The sequence below is a fragment of the Equus caballus genome, chromosome 25 (assembly GCF_041296265.1).
Source record: "Equus caballus isolate H_3958 breed thoroughbred chromosome 25, TB-T2T, whole genome shotgun sequence".
In the NCBI taxonomy this organism is placed as follows: domain Eukaryota; kingdom Metazoa; phylum Chordata; class Mammalia; order Perissodactyla; family Equidae; genus Equus; species Equus caballus.
Window position 1 is genome coordinate 15,631,745 of NC_091708.1, and position 16,598 is coordinate 15,648,342.

General features: G+C 38.6%; 1 protein-coding gene across 5 annotated transcripts in view; it reads left to right on the forward strand.

Annotated features, from left to right (window-relative positions):
* The window catches only part of PLPPR1 (phospholipid phosphatase related 1), a 263,835-nt gene that overhangs the window by 26,987 nt on the left and 220,250 nt on the right, over positions 1 to 16,598 (forward strand). For 3 of the 5 annotated variants that reach the window (XM_070250788.1, XM_070250789.1, XM_070250791.1), the window contains exon 2: positions 6,264 to 6,366. The exons of the other annotated variants lie outside the window; for them this stretch is intronic. The gene's annotated coding sequence lies outside the window, so the exon portion shown is untranslated. The remainder of the gene's footprint in view (positions 1 to 6,263; positions 6,367 to 16,598) is intronic. 5 annotated transcript variants of the gene reach the window in all.

The following is a 16,598-nucleotide window of genomic DNA, read 5'->3' on the forward strand; positions in this document are numbered from 1 at the left end:
AATCCTTGCTTCTTTACTTACTAGCTAGGTGAACTTAGGCATAATATTTAACCTTTATTTACTTCAAATCTCTAATCTTTAAAATATAGATATTAATAATACCTACTTCTTATGCTTGTGTTATGGGTTAAGTGACATAATCCATGTAAAATATATACTATAGCATATATGACATAATAAGCATATAATAAATGTTGCTTGCTATTATTATAAAAACTACCTATTGAATATCTCCAGATGATAATGAATATGTCTAGACCAGAGCTTCTCAAATGGTAGTGATTTTGCCCCCCAGGGACATTTGGCAATGTCTGAGGACGTTTTTGGCTAACACAATGAGGGAGGGAAGGGTGCTCTGGCATCTAGTCGGTAGAGGCTAGAGCTTCTGCTAAACATCTTGCAATGCACAGTAAAGCCCCTCACAAAAAAGGATTATCTGAGCTCAGATGTCAATAGTGGCAAGGTTGAGAAACTACAATGTAGGGTGTCCAGGGCCACAGTTGGCACAGCTGAGATGGCTGGGGCTTCTCCCTACAGTGTCTTTCTTCCTGTAGGAAGCCAGCCTGGGCTGGTTCATGTGGTGGCAAAAGGTTTGCCAGCAGTAAGAGAGGGAAAACCTCAATGTGTGAATACTTTTCAATCCTCTGCTTGTGTCATGTTTTCTAATGTCCTATTCATCAAAGCGAGTTCTATGGCCAGGCCCAGATTCAAGGGGTAGAGAAATAGACTCCACTTCTTGATGGGAGGAGCTATAAATGATTGTGGCTTTTAACTGAAACTCATTCTGCTAAACTGCCCTCCAGGAAGACTGTACAAATTTACTCATCCAATAGTTGCCTTTATTTCATTATCTCACAAATACTTCTAAGTTGGTGTTAAAAAGATATTAGCACTTAGAGTCTTTGATCAGTCAGGTGAAAGTAAAAGGGCAGGAAAGAAACAGAACAGGAATTGAAACTGTATTAATTCATTTTTGATGTTTCCACTCAGAATAGCGCAGATTCACGTGTTCAGCAGCCTGATGGCATCTCAACTTGGATGTCACACAGTACCTAAAGCAGAAGACATAAAGGGATTTATTTTCTCCTGCAAACTTGCTTTTCCTACACTTCTCGTTTCAGTTAATGGCAACACCATTAATGAATCACTTGAGCTAGAAATGCACGTCTCCTCTTGGCCCTTCCCTCTCCCTCACTTCCTTTTTTAATCAGTCACTTAGCCCTCTATGACTTTACCTCCTAAATGTCTCTCATACTGATTCCATGTTTCCCCATTCCCATCACCACAAGATTAATTTATACTCTTATTATTCCTTGCTTGGATTTTTATGGTATCCTCTGTGCCCACTATCAATTCCCTCACCACACCTCACCTCCTCTATTGCCTTCAGAGTTATCTTTCTCAACTAAAATTCAGACTAAGTCAATTCCATGACAGAAATTGTTTGAGTTTTCATGTACTTTTGTGGAATCTCCATGCCCTTCAGGAATTAAGTTCAGATGCCTTACCAGAGCATTCATATTTCTACCCAAAGAGAAATGAAAATGCTCTACCCATCTTACAAGATTGCTTAGTTAAATAAATGAGGTGCAGTGTAGATGTTGAATAAATGAATGAGTGTATGGATTAATAAATGAATCAATGAATATAAAAGAAGTACTTCTATGTGCCTGGAGTAAAGGATTTGGAAGTTGTGGGGAAAAGATGCAGCTTGAAGGGTGGTCTGGGACTTGATTATAAATTGCCTTGTGTATAAGTCTGAGAAGACAGACTTTTATTCTATAAGAAACCAGGAGCATATGATAGCCTGTGCTACTTCAAATAACCTCTAGAAAGGGAACTATAAAACCCTATTTACAGTATATTTCAATGTCAAAAAATGATTAGCTCGAATGTTCTTGTCTGTGTTGAATCATAATTTCCTGATGAAACTTAATCTTCCTAATAGCCTGAATTCTGTAACCTGACTTTCACAAGGTCTTCAAATTCACACAGTAATTTCTAGAGCCCCCTCATGCATTCATTTCTTTGGACATAACCTTTAACCTATATCAGAAAATGGTCCCAAAGGCATTTCTGAAGCATGTTGATGACACAGTCAATCGGAACGGAATCCAAAATGGTTCTGGCGCACTGGAGTCAAGGTGTAATATTTCTGTTAGTCCTTCCCTCCTGTCTTTAGCTGTGCTTGGCACAAACCCACTGGCCCTCTTTTAGACAAGATTTGTTCTTCACAAAGACTTATTGCTTATTATCCAGTGCCCTGTGATCTCTGAGGTTATTGAAAATTGATTTCTTCCAGTGCCTTTCCCTGGTGCCAGCCACTGAAATCCTTGACCATCAACGGTTGGAGAAAATTGCAAACAAATAAATAAATAAAAGGAGCCTTCTTTGTTTCAAGTCTCTGACTCCTGCTACACTGCACACCTCTTCCACGTGCATTTGCTGTGTCAGCCCAAAGTGAAGCAGACAGAATGGGAATTGAGCAAGGCCATTAGGAGCTGAACCAGCAGGAACCCGATAAGGAGAGCCCCCGGCCTGCTGTGAGTATGAAGGCCAGGACTGTCTGTGGCAGGAGTGGAGAGAAGGCACTTTTTCCTTTGCTCCTCAGTAACAGCATGGCCATTTCATAAACAAAAGGCTCCATGTGGACGGCTTAACCTGAGCTTATCAGTTCACTGTCTAGGATTGGGAGTCTCTTTTAGTTGAAACCAATGATTAGGATAAAGGGATTGTCACTGGAATGGGGTTTTTCACACTTTGAATAAGATCAAGTTCTATTTCCTCAAAAGATCTGCAATGTGTACAGGATCATCTGTAACATTATGTAGTTTGTCTTTGAGTTTTTATGCTAACAATGGAAAAGATATAAATTTATTGGTCCTTCCTCTCATATGCTAATCCAGGAAGCATCCGTTCGATACCCATCTAATAAAGACAATCTCTAAAACCAAATAATACACTGAAATGTGTTATGAGTTCTTATTTCAATCGAGACAGGGCTTACCTTTAACTCTCCAGCTGAGGCAGATATAGTTGTCTTTCTGAAAGCAGTTTGATCAAGTGTTTCAAGTAAATCAAAGATCAGTTAGTTAATTCCTTATAGAATTGGATTAGATGCTCTCATTTCAAATGGCAGCTTTATGCTTACTCGTCTTCAATAACCTTAAATATTGTTGCTATCTTTCTGCTCCATTATTTTTGTAATCACTAGCCCTTGGTATTCTGCTTCAGGTCATATAAAATCACTTACAGATATTTTCAACGCGCACACAGAGGCCCTTTATGTCATCATCCAATTTGATGGGGTTTTTTTCCCCTGCATTACCTCATGTGGGAATTCTTGTTTAAACTTTATTGATCTGTCTGGTTTATTGTGCTGGGCTATATGGTTACACATCACATGAGGAGGATGGAGAGGTGCGGTGAGCAGGCTTACACATTTTGAGTCTCCTCTTGCCAGTGGACACAATTAACTTCATCTCTTTTGAGCTGTTTAAAGTCATTGTTTGCTCAGAACACATTTTCTTAGAAAAAAACATTGTTTGTTTACATGATGTAAAGTCTCCAAAGCTATCTTCTCGATCTGTAGTTGCCAACTTCTACTTTATGCCCATTACTAACACAAAAGCAGTAATAATAACAACTTCCATTCACTGAGTGTTCTTAAGTGCCAGATTCTGTATAAATGCTTTATGTACAGTCATGTGCTGCATAACGACATTTCAGTCAAAGACGGACTGCACATAAGGTGGTGATCCCATAAGATTAGTACTGTGTAGCCTAGGTGTGTAGTAGGCCAAACCATCTAGGTTTGTGTAAGTACCCTCTATGATGTTTACAAAATGATGAAACCACCTAATGATTCATTTCTCAGAACTTGTCTCCATCATTATGCAACTTGTGACTACGTTATCTCATTAATCCTTCAATATTCCAGGATTATTCCACTGTTATTATCCATATCCTTCAGATGGAAAAAGGGAGGCCCAAAGAAGTTGAGTAACACAACTAGTACAGTTTAACATCAGGATTCAAATCCATGGTTTTCGGATTCTCAAACCTATACTCTTAATATTTTATTATAGAGGCTCCAAAGGTAACCTATTCCATCTTTCAGTTGTTTAAACATTTTATCTTAAATGTCTTTGAAATCTGTCTTCCTGTAGCTTTTACTCATTTGTCTTATTTTGACAATTTTGGCCAGGTGAAGTGGCTTTAAGTTCTCTCTATGGATTATTTTTTAAAGGCTAAACATACCTAGTTATTTCTGGAAGTATGTATTAGACACTTGACCCACAGGATTATATATTCCCATGAAAGTGTTATTCATTCCTCAGAAGCACATATAACTTTAAAGAGATTGTGTTTCAATGTTTCTCCTTCATCCTGCTATTTAAATAACACTGTCTTGGGTTATTTCTGTCCCCTAGTTCTTTTTTCTGGTCATGTGTCTCTATCAGATCTGGACCAGGCTGCACCCATAGCATCCTTTCCATCTAAGACAAAGGCACCTTCAAGTTTCAGCCATTCCCAGGTCATCTTCAGATTCTGAGGTCATGTTATAGAGTCAGGACAACTCAGTGGAGGGCCAAGGGATCCAGTTTGATTTGAGAAATCAGGTCCCATCATTGCCAAGTGGAGCTAAGATCTTATACCTGCCCAGAGATAGCTGAACTTCCAGCTAGGATTAAATGAACATCAAGTAAGAATTTCAGTCTTTGGCCCTAAGGACTACCTGAATGTAACCCATGATGCTGTATATACCTTTATCATTCTGTGACAGCTCCTTATATGTCCCTAGTCTTTTGATTTTGAAGATTTCTAAGGCTGGTAAAAGTGTTTTTGACCGATGCCTCAGGGTTGATTAAGATCTCTTAATCCAGTCTCTGAGTGGTCATTCAACTTGGATATATTACTCAGTCCCCAGCTACAAAAGTCACTGACACTGGTGGTGGCCCCTATTGCTTTCTGGGCTCAGTTACCCATAGGATTTGGTTGTTGTAACATTTACAACATTTGTTTGTAAATGTTACTGGGTCACAGGCGTTTTCTCTACTCAGTCTCTTGTGCTCAAATTTTCCCACAGAGATATGTCCAGTTTAATCCCTTCTTCCTTTTTCTCCCTGGTGACTTGTCAGTGGTTTTAGAAACCAATTTGAAGGTCCCAGATCTGAAGTTCTCCCTTTCTTTTGCTTTGGGCCACACACACCCTTGCCCGTTTAACTGAGGAAGAAAAGAAAGAGAAGCAGCAGAATTTCCTCTCAGCCAGAATAAGAAAAAGAAGATTCCAGATGCATTAAAAAGGCACTGCAGAGCAATAATGACTCCACCTATTACAGTACAAAAGCCTGACCCACTTTACCTCTTCAAGGTTATAACCCTCCCTTCATGAAGCCAGCGTCCCCAGGCCATGGAGTGAGAGAAGCAGGAGATATTTCTTACTTTCTCTGCACCATTTTTGTTTTACAGTCCACAAATGTCTTGTGATGGAGAGAGCTGGAGGGAAGCAAGGAGAGCTTAGCTGAGGCTGGACATGCGGAAGAGCTCTGAGCCTTACTCCCCATCAGAGACTGGGTGGGATGATAAAGAACAGATAGGTTAGGGGAGACAAAAGCAGAGGGGCCCCACCTCTCTTTTCTTAGTTAGAACCTGGGAAAGAGCTTGATTTCAGAATTCCTCCTTGGTGCACAGGGCTGCCAAGAGTTGGTTGAGGCCTTGGTGAAAAGTTCTTGGGGATTCCTCTCACCAAGGGTGGGTTTGTGTTGACATCCAGTGTAGTCAGACCCTGGACCCTCTTCTGGACCACTAGCTCTGGTAATTTGTATTGTGAATGAAAATAATCTATAACCAATCTATAAATGAAAATTTGGGAGAGTTTATTCTGAGCTAAAATCTGGGGAACACCAGACATACCTGAGAGAGACTCTGAGGGGTCGGGGTGGGGTTGCTGCAGGTCCTGCCTGAGTAGATGGGGCAGGAACCAGTACAATCTGATTTATTATACCTACTATGATTCCATCTGTTGGTGAAGCCCAGAGAAACTCAACCACTTCAGACTGAAATTACCAAAGCCTTATGGCTAACAGAGGAAATGCCAGGACTTCAGAATGTGTGCTCAGTCTGAAATGGCTTAGGGAATAAGGCATTTTATTGTTCTTTGTAATGCAGGCAAAAGAACACTTTGTATCCTGACAAAATCCAGTATTGCATAGCATTTAAGTTTTCTATGTCGTCTCATTTATTTCTCATTCCTCAATTAGGTAACAGTCCCATTTTATAGGCGAGAAGACTGATGCACAGAAAAAACAGAGTTGCTCAACCTAATGATCATCTTTATAACAACGACAACTAAAGTCATCCCAGGTACTATGCTAAGAAAGTTACATGCACCCTCTTTTTTAATTCTTAAAATTACTTTGTGAAATGAGTATTGTTATTATTTCTGTATTATTGATGAATGAATTAAGGCTCAAAAAAGTGAATTAACTTGCTCAAGGTCACACAACTGACAAATAGCTGCGTCAGGGTTTGAATCCATATCACCCTACCCTCGAAGTCCGTGCTTCCAGCCATTTGCTCTTCTGGGGGAGGGAGAATTAGAATTCAGATTCTGTGGTTAACTACGAAATAACGTTTCTATCTGTTTTACCTGCAGGGGAATTTTTCATTGCATGTAAGGTGGATACCCCCTCAAATAACTTATTTGTGTGTGAGCTTTTCATTAATATGCATCAAATGGAAGTGTATGATTTTCAGATGGATTCATTTCTCATCTCTACTGCTTTCATTAATTTGAATATCAAAACATTTGCTTGTTTATACACACTGAAGAATGAACACTCTAAAAAGAGACAAAAGCAACTCTCTGAAAAGGTTTTGGCATGTTTTTATGAGTAAAAAATAGTTTGTGTGAATCATTCAGGGTTTGTGTGTATTACACACAATAAAGCAAATGAGTGTAACAAGTTAAATTTATGAATTAAAGATCTGGTTATTCATCAGCCACCTGTTTGCAAAAGACTTTTGAATTCAGTGTATATATAAAATGCTTCCTATAATCATATGGAGAGAATATGCAGTATGGCTATAAAGTAATGAGATTTAAAATATACAAGAATTTAGAGAATCCTTATCACATTTTCTTTAAAATGCATTAAAAATAACGTATTGAGTATAAGCTCTCCATTCTGTAGCAAGCTTGGAGGGACTTTCTATATCTCAATCATATTTTAAATGACTTAAAATAAAAGTCATTTTAGACTTTATATATATTTATTCTGATAATACTGCCATTTCTTAAAACACTTTCAAAATTTCCCTTGGTGGGTTTCCCCCAGAGGCAGTTTAAAAGGTGTATGAAGGTAATTTTCATCCTTTTATAACCACCCTCCCTTCTTTAACAAAAAGTGGTGATTCTCTGTCCTATCATCTATCTGATTTACCAAACCAAGCTCTGAACTGCTTTTGACTATTTCCTAAAACCAAGCCCAGTGTCTTGGTGTCACCAGTGAAAAGATCCAAAGGACTATGGAGGAAAGTCCCCAAAGTGTGGGACTAATTTAGTAGCTTCCCGAGGTGGATAATACCCTGATTGATTGGGTCTGTGTGCCTTTGGGTGGACAGATTCAGGTCTGCCTTTAAAAAAAAATAGCATTACTCTGTAGCCTCACATTTATAGCTGTGTGATCTCATTTTGCCAATCTAGATCTTCATTCTTCGGTGAAACCAGAAGCAAATTTCTAGCCAATGTAAGGTGTTCTTTAGAGCTCTTCATCCTATTAATTTTCATTTATGATAACTTTTTAAAAATAACATGTTAATTAAGATATAACTTGCAACACATTTTACAATTTTTTCTGAGGGAGGCTTTCAGTAATTGAAGATTTTGGCTGCCGGATATACTTCTGACTCCTGATTAAAAGACAGCTCAGCCAGACATCTTGATTATGGAGCACAAGTCACGTTTCAGAGTTGACGCTTATTATTTCGGGTTCCTCTTTTGGATTTGCAATAATTCACACAGACTGAAATGAAGTTTCTTTTTGCATTCTCTGAAGTTTACTTAAAATAAAAAGCAAAGGGGGTGTGTGTGTGTTTGCAGGAGACATAATAACTTATGTAAAGGAACAGGTTGTTTTATGGGTTTTAGAAGGAAGCATTATCCTAAATAGAAATAATGAAGTAGGTAAATTTTCCCTTTGCTGTCTTCCTCTCTAACCTTTCAGAAACCCTCTCCAATCTCCTGAAGCCCCCCACATTCCTAGTATATACTTCCCACAGTGCATTGCTCTCATCTAATTTTCACAACCACGTTAGAGGTTATCGTCCTAGAAGCACCTGTAAACAGTAATTTCAGAGCAATAGATTTGTATTGGTGGTGTTTCAGGCACTGGTAATATGTAGTAATTTGGGGACAGAATGGCTTCCCAGGAAACCACAAATCCAAACACACTGGTGACTGTAAACTCTGGGGATAGCTAGAAAATGAACGCTAAATTTACATAAAACTTTGAATCATTAACGGTGGGACTATGACTTGGAAATGAGCACCCCCACACACTCTGACCTCCTTTTATCCCATTACCCTGAATTCTCTGGAATCTCTTTTCAGTTACTAAGAATATTTCTTTTCCAGCTTTTCTCAAAAATATTTTTGCCTTCTTGCCTGAGAAATCTTGACACATTCCCCCAGCCTTGCATTAAAATTGTAACCCCGGCCTTTCAGTTGGAGGATCCCAGGCCCTCTGATTTCCTGTACCCTGGATTTCCCCCTGGGTTCCCACTACAACTTCAGACCATTGTTTAATCATCTTATTTTACCAACCTATCCTTTTTTTAAAAATTGAGGTCATAATAGTTTATAACATTGTGAAATTTCAGGTGTACATTATTATTTGTCAATCACCGTATATATGTGCCCCTTTACCCCTTAGGCCCACCCCCTAATCCCCTTCCCTCTGGTAAAGACTAATCTGTTCTCTTTGTCCATGTATTTGTTTATCTTCCACATATGAGTGAAATCATATGGTGTTTGTCTTTCTCTGTCTGGCTTATTTCACTTAACATAATACCCATGAGGTCCTTCCATGTTGTTGCAAATGGGACCATTTTGTCTTTTTTTATGAATGAGAAGAATTCCATTGTATATATATATACTGCATCATTTTTATCTATTCATCTGTTGAAGGACACTTGGGCTGCTTCCTCATCTTGGCTATTGTGAATAATACTACAGTGAACATAGAGGTGCATAAGTCTCTTTGAATTGTTGATTTCAAGTTCTTTGGATAAACACCCAGTAGTGGGATAGCTGGGTCATATGATATTTCTATTTTTAATTTTTTGAGGAATCTCCATACTCTTTTCCGTAGCGGCTGCACCAGTTTGCATTTGCACCAGCAGTGAATGAGGATTCCCTTTTCTCCGTATCCTTTCCAACACTTGTTTTTTGTCTTGGTAATTATAGCCATTCTAACAGCTATAAGGTGATATCTCATTGTAGTTTTGATTTGCATTTCCCTAATAATTAGTGATGTTCACATCTTTTCATGTGCCTGCTGGCCATCTGTATGTCTTCTTTGGAAAAATGTCTCTTTGTATCCTCTGCCCATTTTTTGATTGGGTTGTTTGTTTTTTTGGTCATTGAGTTGTGTGAGTTCTTTATATATTTTGAAGATTAACCCCTTGTCAAATATATGATTTGCAAATATTTTCTCCGAGTTGGAGTTGCGTTTTTATTTTGTTCCTGGTTTCCTTTGCCTTGCAGAAGCTCTTTAGTCTGATGTAGTCTGGTTTGTTTATTTTTTCTTTTGTTTCCCTTGCCTGAGTAGACATGGTATTTGAAAAGGTGCTGCTAGGACCAATGTCAGAGTGTACTGCCTATATTTTCTTCTAGGAGTTTTGTCTTACCTTCAAGTCTTTAATCCATTTTGAGTTAATTTTTGTGTATGGCAGAAGATAATGATCTACTTTCATTCTTTTCTATATGGCTGTCCAGTTTTCCCAGCACCATTTATTGAAGACACTTTCCTTTCTCCATTGTATGTTCTTCGCTCCTTTGTTGAAGATTAGCTGTCTGTAGATGTGTGGTTTTATTTCTGGGTTTTCAGTTCTGTTCTGTTGATCTGTGTGTCTGTTTTTGTGCCAGTACCATGCTGTTTTGATTACTATAGCTCTGTAGTATGTTTTGAAGTCAGAGATTGTGATGCTTCTAGCTTTGTTCTATTTTCTCAGGATTACTTTAGCTATTCGGGGTCTTTTGTTGTTCCATATGAATTTTAGGATTCTTTGTTCTATTTCTATTAAGAATGTAATTGGGATTCTGATTGGGAGTGCATTGAATCTGTAGATTGCTTTAGGTAATATGGACCTTTTAACTAAGTTTATTCTTCCAATCCATGTGCATGGAATATCTTTCCATTTCTTTATGTCATCATCGATTTCTTTCAATAATGTCTTATAGTTTTCATTGCATAAATCTTTTACCTACTTGGTTAAATTTATTCCTAGATATTAGATTCTTTTTGTTGCAGTTGTAAATGGGATTGTATTCTTGAGTTCTCTTTTTGTAGGTTCATTGTGACAGTATAAAAATGCAACTGATTTTTGTAAGTTGACTTTGTACCCTGCAACTTTGCTGTAGTTGTTCATTATTTCTAATAGTTTTCTGATAGATTATTTAGGGTTTTCTATAAATAGAAGCATGTCATCTGCAAACAGCGAGAGTTTCTCTTCTTCCTTACCAGTTTGATACCCTTTATTTCCTTTCCTTGCCTAATTGCTCTGGCCAAAACCTCCAGTACTATGTTGAATAAGAGTGGTGAGAGTGGACACCTTTGTCTTGTTCCTGTTCTCAGAGGGATGGCTTTTGGTTTTTCTCCATTGAGTATGATGTTGGCTCTTGGTTTGTCATATAAGGCATTTATTATGTTGAGATACTTTCCTTCTATACCCATTTTTTTGAGAGTTTTTGTCATAAATGTGTGTTGGATCTTGTCAAATACTTTCTCTGCATCTATTGAGATGATCATGTGATTTTTATTCCTCATTTTGTTAATGTGCTATACCACATTGATTAATTTGTGCATGTTGAACCATACCTTTGTCCCTGATATAAATCCCACTTGATCGTGGTGTATGATCCTTTGAGTATATTTCTATATTCAGTTTGCCAGTATTTCATTGAGGATTTTTGTATCTATGATCATCAGTGATATTGGCCTGTAATTTTCCTTCTTTGTGTTATCCTTGTCTGGCTTTGGGATCAGGGTGATGTTGGCCTCACAGAATGAGTTAGGAAGTACTCCGTCTTCTTCAATTTTTGGAATAGTTTAAGAAGGATAGGTGTTCAATCTTCTTTGAATGTTTGGTAGAATTCTCCAGAGAAACCATCTGACCCTGGACTTTTATTTTTAGGGAGATTTCTGATTACTGTTTCAATCCCTTTACTTGTGATTGGTCTATTCAGATTCTCTATTTCTTTTTGATTCAGTTTTGGAAGGTTGTATGAGTCTAAGAATTTATCTATTTCTTCCAGATTGTCCAATTTGTTGGCATATAGTTTTTCATAGAATTCTCTTATCTTTTGTATTTCTGTGGTATCCATTGTAATTTTTCCTCTTTCATTTCTAATTTTACTTATTTGAACCTTCTCTCTTTTTTTTTTTAGTGAGTCTGGCTAAGGGTTTGTCAGTTTTGTTTATCTTCTCGAAGAGTCAGCTCTTAGTTTCATTGATCCTTTCTACTGTTTTTTTTTGTTGTTGTTTTCTATTTCATTTATTTCTGCTCTAGTTTTTACTATTTCTCTCCTGCTGACTTTGGGCTTTGTTTGTTCTTCTTTTTCTGGTTCTGTTAGGTGTAGTTTAAGATTACTTATTTGAGATTTTTCTTTTTTGTTAAGGTGGGCCTGTATTGCTATGAATTTCCCTATTAGCACTTTTTTTTTTTTAAGGATTTTATTTTTTTCCTTTTTCTCCTCAAAGCCCCCCGGTACATACTTGTATATTCTTCGTTATGGGTCCCTCTAGTTGTGGCATGTGGGATGCCGCCTCAGCGTGGTTTGACGAGCAGAGCCATGTCTGCGCCCAGGACCCGAACCAAGGAAACGCTGGGCCACCTGCAGCGGAGCGCGCAAACTTAACCACTCGGCCACGGGGCCAGCCCCCCATTAGCACTTTTGCTGCATCCTGTATGAATTGGTATGATGTATTATCATTTTCATTTGTCTTCAGATATTCTTTGATTTCATCTTTAAGTTCTTCAATGATCCATTGGTTGTTCAGTAGCATGTTCTTTAGTCTCCACATATTTGTCACTTTCCCGGATTTTTTCTTGTGGTTGATTTCTAGTTTCATAGCATTATGGTTGGAAAAGATGCTTGGTATGATTTCAATCTTCTTAAATTTATTGAGGCTTGCTTTGTTTCCCAACATATGGTCTGTCTTTGAGAATGTTCCTGGTGCACTTTAAAAGAATGTGTATTCTGATGCTTTTGGATGGAGTGTTTTATATATATATATAAAAAACTTGTCTAGTTTTTCATGTAATTCCACTATTTCCTTGTTGACTTTCTGTCTGGATGATCTATCCATTGATGTGAGTGGGGTGTTGAGGTCCCCTACTATTGCTCTGTTGCTGTTAATTTCTCCCTTTAGGTCTGTTAATAGTTGCTTTATGTACTTTGGTGCTCCTGGGTTAGGTGCACATATATTTATAGGTGTTATGTCCTCTTGGTAGAATGTCCATTTTATCATTATATACTGCCCCTCTTTGTCTCTCATTGCCTTTTTTATCTTGAAGTCTACTTTGTCTGATATAAGTATGGCAACAGATGCTTTCTTTTGTTTGCCATTTGCTTGGAGTATCATCTTCCGTCCCTCCACTCTGAGTCTGTGTGTGTCTTTATAGCTGAGATGTGTTTCATGGAGGCAGCATATTGTTGGGTCTTGTTTTTTGATCCATCCAGCCACTTTGTGTCTTTTGATTGGAGAATTCAATCTGTTTACATTTAGAGTGATTATTGATGTATGAAGGCTTAATGCTGCCATTTTATCTCTTGTTTTCTGGTTGTTCTATATTTCCCTTGTTTCTTGTCCTGTGTATTTCCAACTGCCATTTCAGTTTGGTGATTTTCTATCATGATTTTCTCTTTATTTATCATTTATATCTCTGTTCTGATTTTTTCTCTGGTAGTTACTGTGAGATTTGTATAAAAGATCTCATGGATGATATAGTCCATTTTCTGATAACCTCTTATCTCCTTAGCCTAAGCAGGTTCCATCCCTTTCCTCTTCCCTGTCTAGTTTATTGTTGTCACAACTTATTCTATTTTGTTTTGTGATCAAAATGAAGTGATAATAGTTATTTTTGGTGCTTTTCTTCCCTTTATCTTTAATGTTACAATTTTTCTAACATGTTCTGATAGAGAGCTGCAATTTTCTGATTTTGTCTATTTATCTCCTTGCTCAAGGCTTTGTAAACCTTTCCTTTTTTTTCAGGTATGAGGGCCTTCTTGATAATTTCTTCCTGGGGGGGGGGGTGCTGTCTTGTGGCAATGAACTCCCTCAGCTTTTGTTTATCTGGGAAAGTTTTTATTTCTCCATCATATCTGAAAGATATTTTCACTGGATAGAGTATTCTTGACTGAAAATTTTTATCTTTCAGTGTTTTGAATATATCATTTCACCCTCTGTTATCCTGTAGGATTTCTGCTGAAAGCCTGATAGGGGTTTGTAGGTTATTTTCTTCTGCCTTGCTGCCCTTAATATTTTTTCTTTGTCATTGACTTTTGCCACTTTTACTAATATATGCCTTGGAAAAGGTTGTTTTACATTGGTGTTATTAGGAGTTATATTGGCTTCATTTACCTGTAATTCCAGCTCCTTCTCCAGGTTTGGGAAGTTCTCAGCTATTATTTCTTTGAACAAGTTCTCTGCTCCTTTCTCCTTCTCTTCTCCCACTGGAATACGTATAATCCTTATGTTGCATTTCCTAATTGAGTCAGATATTTCTTGGAGAATTTGCTCATTTCTATTTATTCTTAGTTCTCTCTCCTCCACCTGAAGCATTTCTGTATGTCTGTCTTCTAAATTACTAATTCTGTCCTCCATAATGTCGGCTGTGTTTTTTAAGGATTCTAAATAGTTTTTTTATCTCATTCATTCTGTTCTTCATCTCTAGCATTTCTGTTGGTTTTTTTATTTTTTAGAATTTCAATCTCTTTTGTGAAGAATTCTCTCTGCTCATTAATTTTGTTCCTGAGTTCATTGAACTGTCTTGCTAAGTTTTCTTGTAACTCACTGAGTTTGTTTATGATAACTATTTTGAATTCTGTCATTTAGATTGTAAATTTCTGTGACTTCAGGATTAATTTCTGGACACTTGTCATTTTCCTTCTGGTCTGGAGTGTTCATGTATTTTTTCATGGTGTTTGATGGGGTGGACCTTTGCTGGTGCATAGTGGTAGTATATGGTTGCAGATTCCACCTGCCACCACTGGGCAGGAGCTGTGTTTTCTGAGCCTCCCATGTCCACTAGGATTTGTGCCCATCCATTGGAAGCTGTGCCAACAGGACCTGTCTGTGTTTGCCCACTGGCTGCTCCTGCTTGACACACACAGGTGCACGTGCTCTGGTGTGGATCCCCTGCCCTGGCTGACCAGTGGAGCTGGTGTGCCAGGTGGGATGGGGGTGGGGGCACTTTCTTTCCCACCCACACTCCTGCTCTGCACTCACTAGCAGCCCACCTGGGCTGCTTGGATTGGTGGGGGTGCCCCTGTGGTGGCTTAACTGCCTTGGTGTGGAACATTCCCGTGGAAGCAACTCTGAGAGCAAAAACGTTCTTGTGGAGGGCTTGCTTTCCCCCTCATCCCTTCTCAGAGTTGCATGCTGGTCACTGCATGAGGTCTCATGCCCTAGATTGCTGCCTCTGTGAGGAGGAGGAGATCCACTTACTTTCTTCCACTGCTTCTTGGGGGATCCAGTACCCCTGCCTTCAGATGTATGGCTGCATGGATCTCTCAGACATCTGTTCTGGTGTGTGGATGTCCTCTGTTGGTCAGTGCATGTCCTTTTCATTGTGTCTTAGTGGGGAGAGATTAAGGGAACAGCTCACTCTGCCATGATGCTGACATCACTCTCACCAATCTGTCTTTATTTAAAACCCACTGTCACTTCTGCACTCTGTCCCTCCTTTAATACTGATATTATGGTAATACCTTATGGCTGGATTCATAGCTCCTCCTTTGTCTTAGGCTATTTGACCTTTCTGCATTGTTGAACATCATTAGCCAATCTTTCCTTGAAATTCTTTCTTTTCCAGACTCTTTTACTTCCCCATCGTTCTGTCTTCTCAATGCCTCTTCTTTCTCTAGTCTTTAACAACTCTTGTTACTCATGCTTTACCCCTTCTTCCTCTACGTTCTCCTCATGAATGATTTAATCAACACTTAATTCCCCAAACTCTCTTCAATAAGACCTTTATTTCTTTCCACTATTATTACCCTAACTCTGGCACCTGCATCAATGGAATAAACTCCTAAAAAACATGTCTCCTTGTATTAGTCTCTCCCTAATACCTACTCAGTTTCCATTATGTCTCCAGAGTCGTCTGTCTAAACATAGACCCAATCTAAGCATTACATTCTTCAGAGAGTGTTAATGAATCCTGTAACCTCCCCCTAAAAGTACAACCTGCTACAGGCTTGCAATGGAAAAGAGAGCTGTTGAAAGGAGAGAGGGGAGCAATGCAAGATGAAGTGTTACACTATGGTCACTGCTTCACAAAAATCCAAGGAGAGATAGTCAGTTGAATGACATGTCTGTCTACTTGGCTGTGTGGGTTATCTTCAGAACAGATTGTTCATAGACATTATGCTTCAGAGCAGGCTGTGGAAAGGAGAGAGGGCATGAAATTTATCTTCCTGGATCACTATTATCTCCTGGTTCTCCACTGTTTGAAGTTAGTTTGATGGAGCTTAACTCCTCTGTATGGTGGCATTCAGCTCTTTTGATAGTCACTCATGATAAGGATCCTGTGCCTGTGGTGTGGTGTTCCACCTCCCTGCAAGTGTCAGGAGGGTCAGAGGACTGGTTGCCCTGACTACATGTAGACGGCCAAGATGAACTCCTGTATTCCTAAGCAAGTAACTGCTTGGCTCTGGGCAGTAGAATCACAAGTGTATATGAGGTCCCTTGGTTTCTGCCACAGCAGAAGAAAAATAAGCAACTGAAAGCCTGGGAAGCAACTGAGGCCAAGAAATATAAGAAGGCAGACATATAAGGCGTTGAATGTAATGCTCAACCTTACCATTCATTGGGGAATAAATAATGAGATTCCATTTTTCACCTATCAGATTGGTAGAGGCCAAATTGATAACATCTAGGGTTGACAAGGTTGCAGGAGAACTGCTGCTCTCACAGAGAGCAGCTGGGCATCTGCTTTGGAGAGTGAGAAGTGTACTCATACAGTGGAATGCAAAGAGCATTGAAGGGCATGGCCTAGTGTTTATATGTCAATAGACTGTATTAAAAGAATACCAGTAATGGAAAAAAAAGCAGGTTGCAGAAGCATACGTATAACAAGGTATCATTTGAACA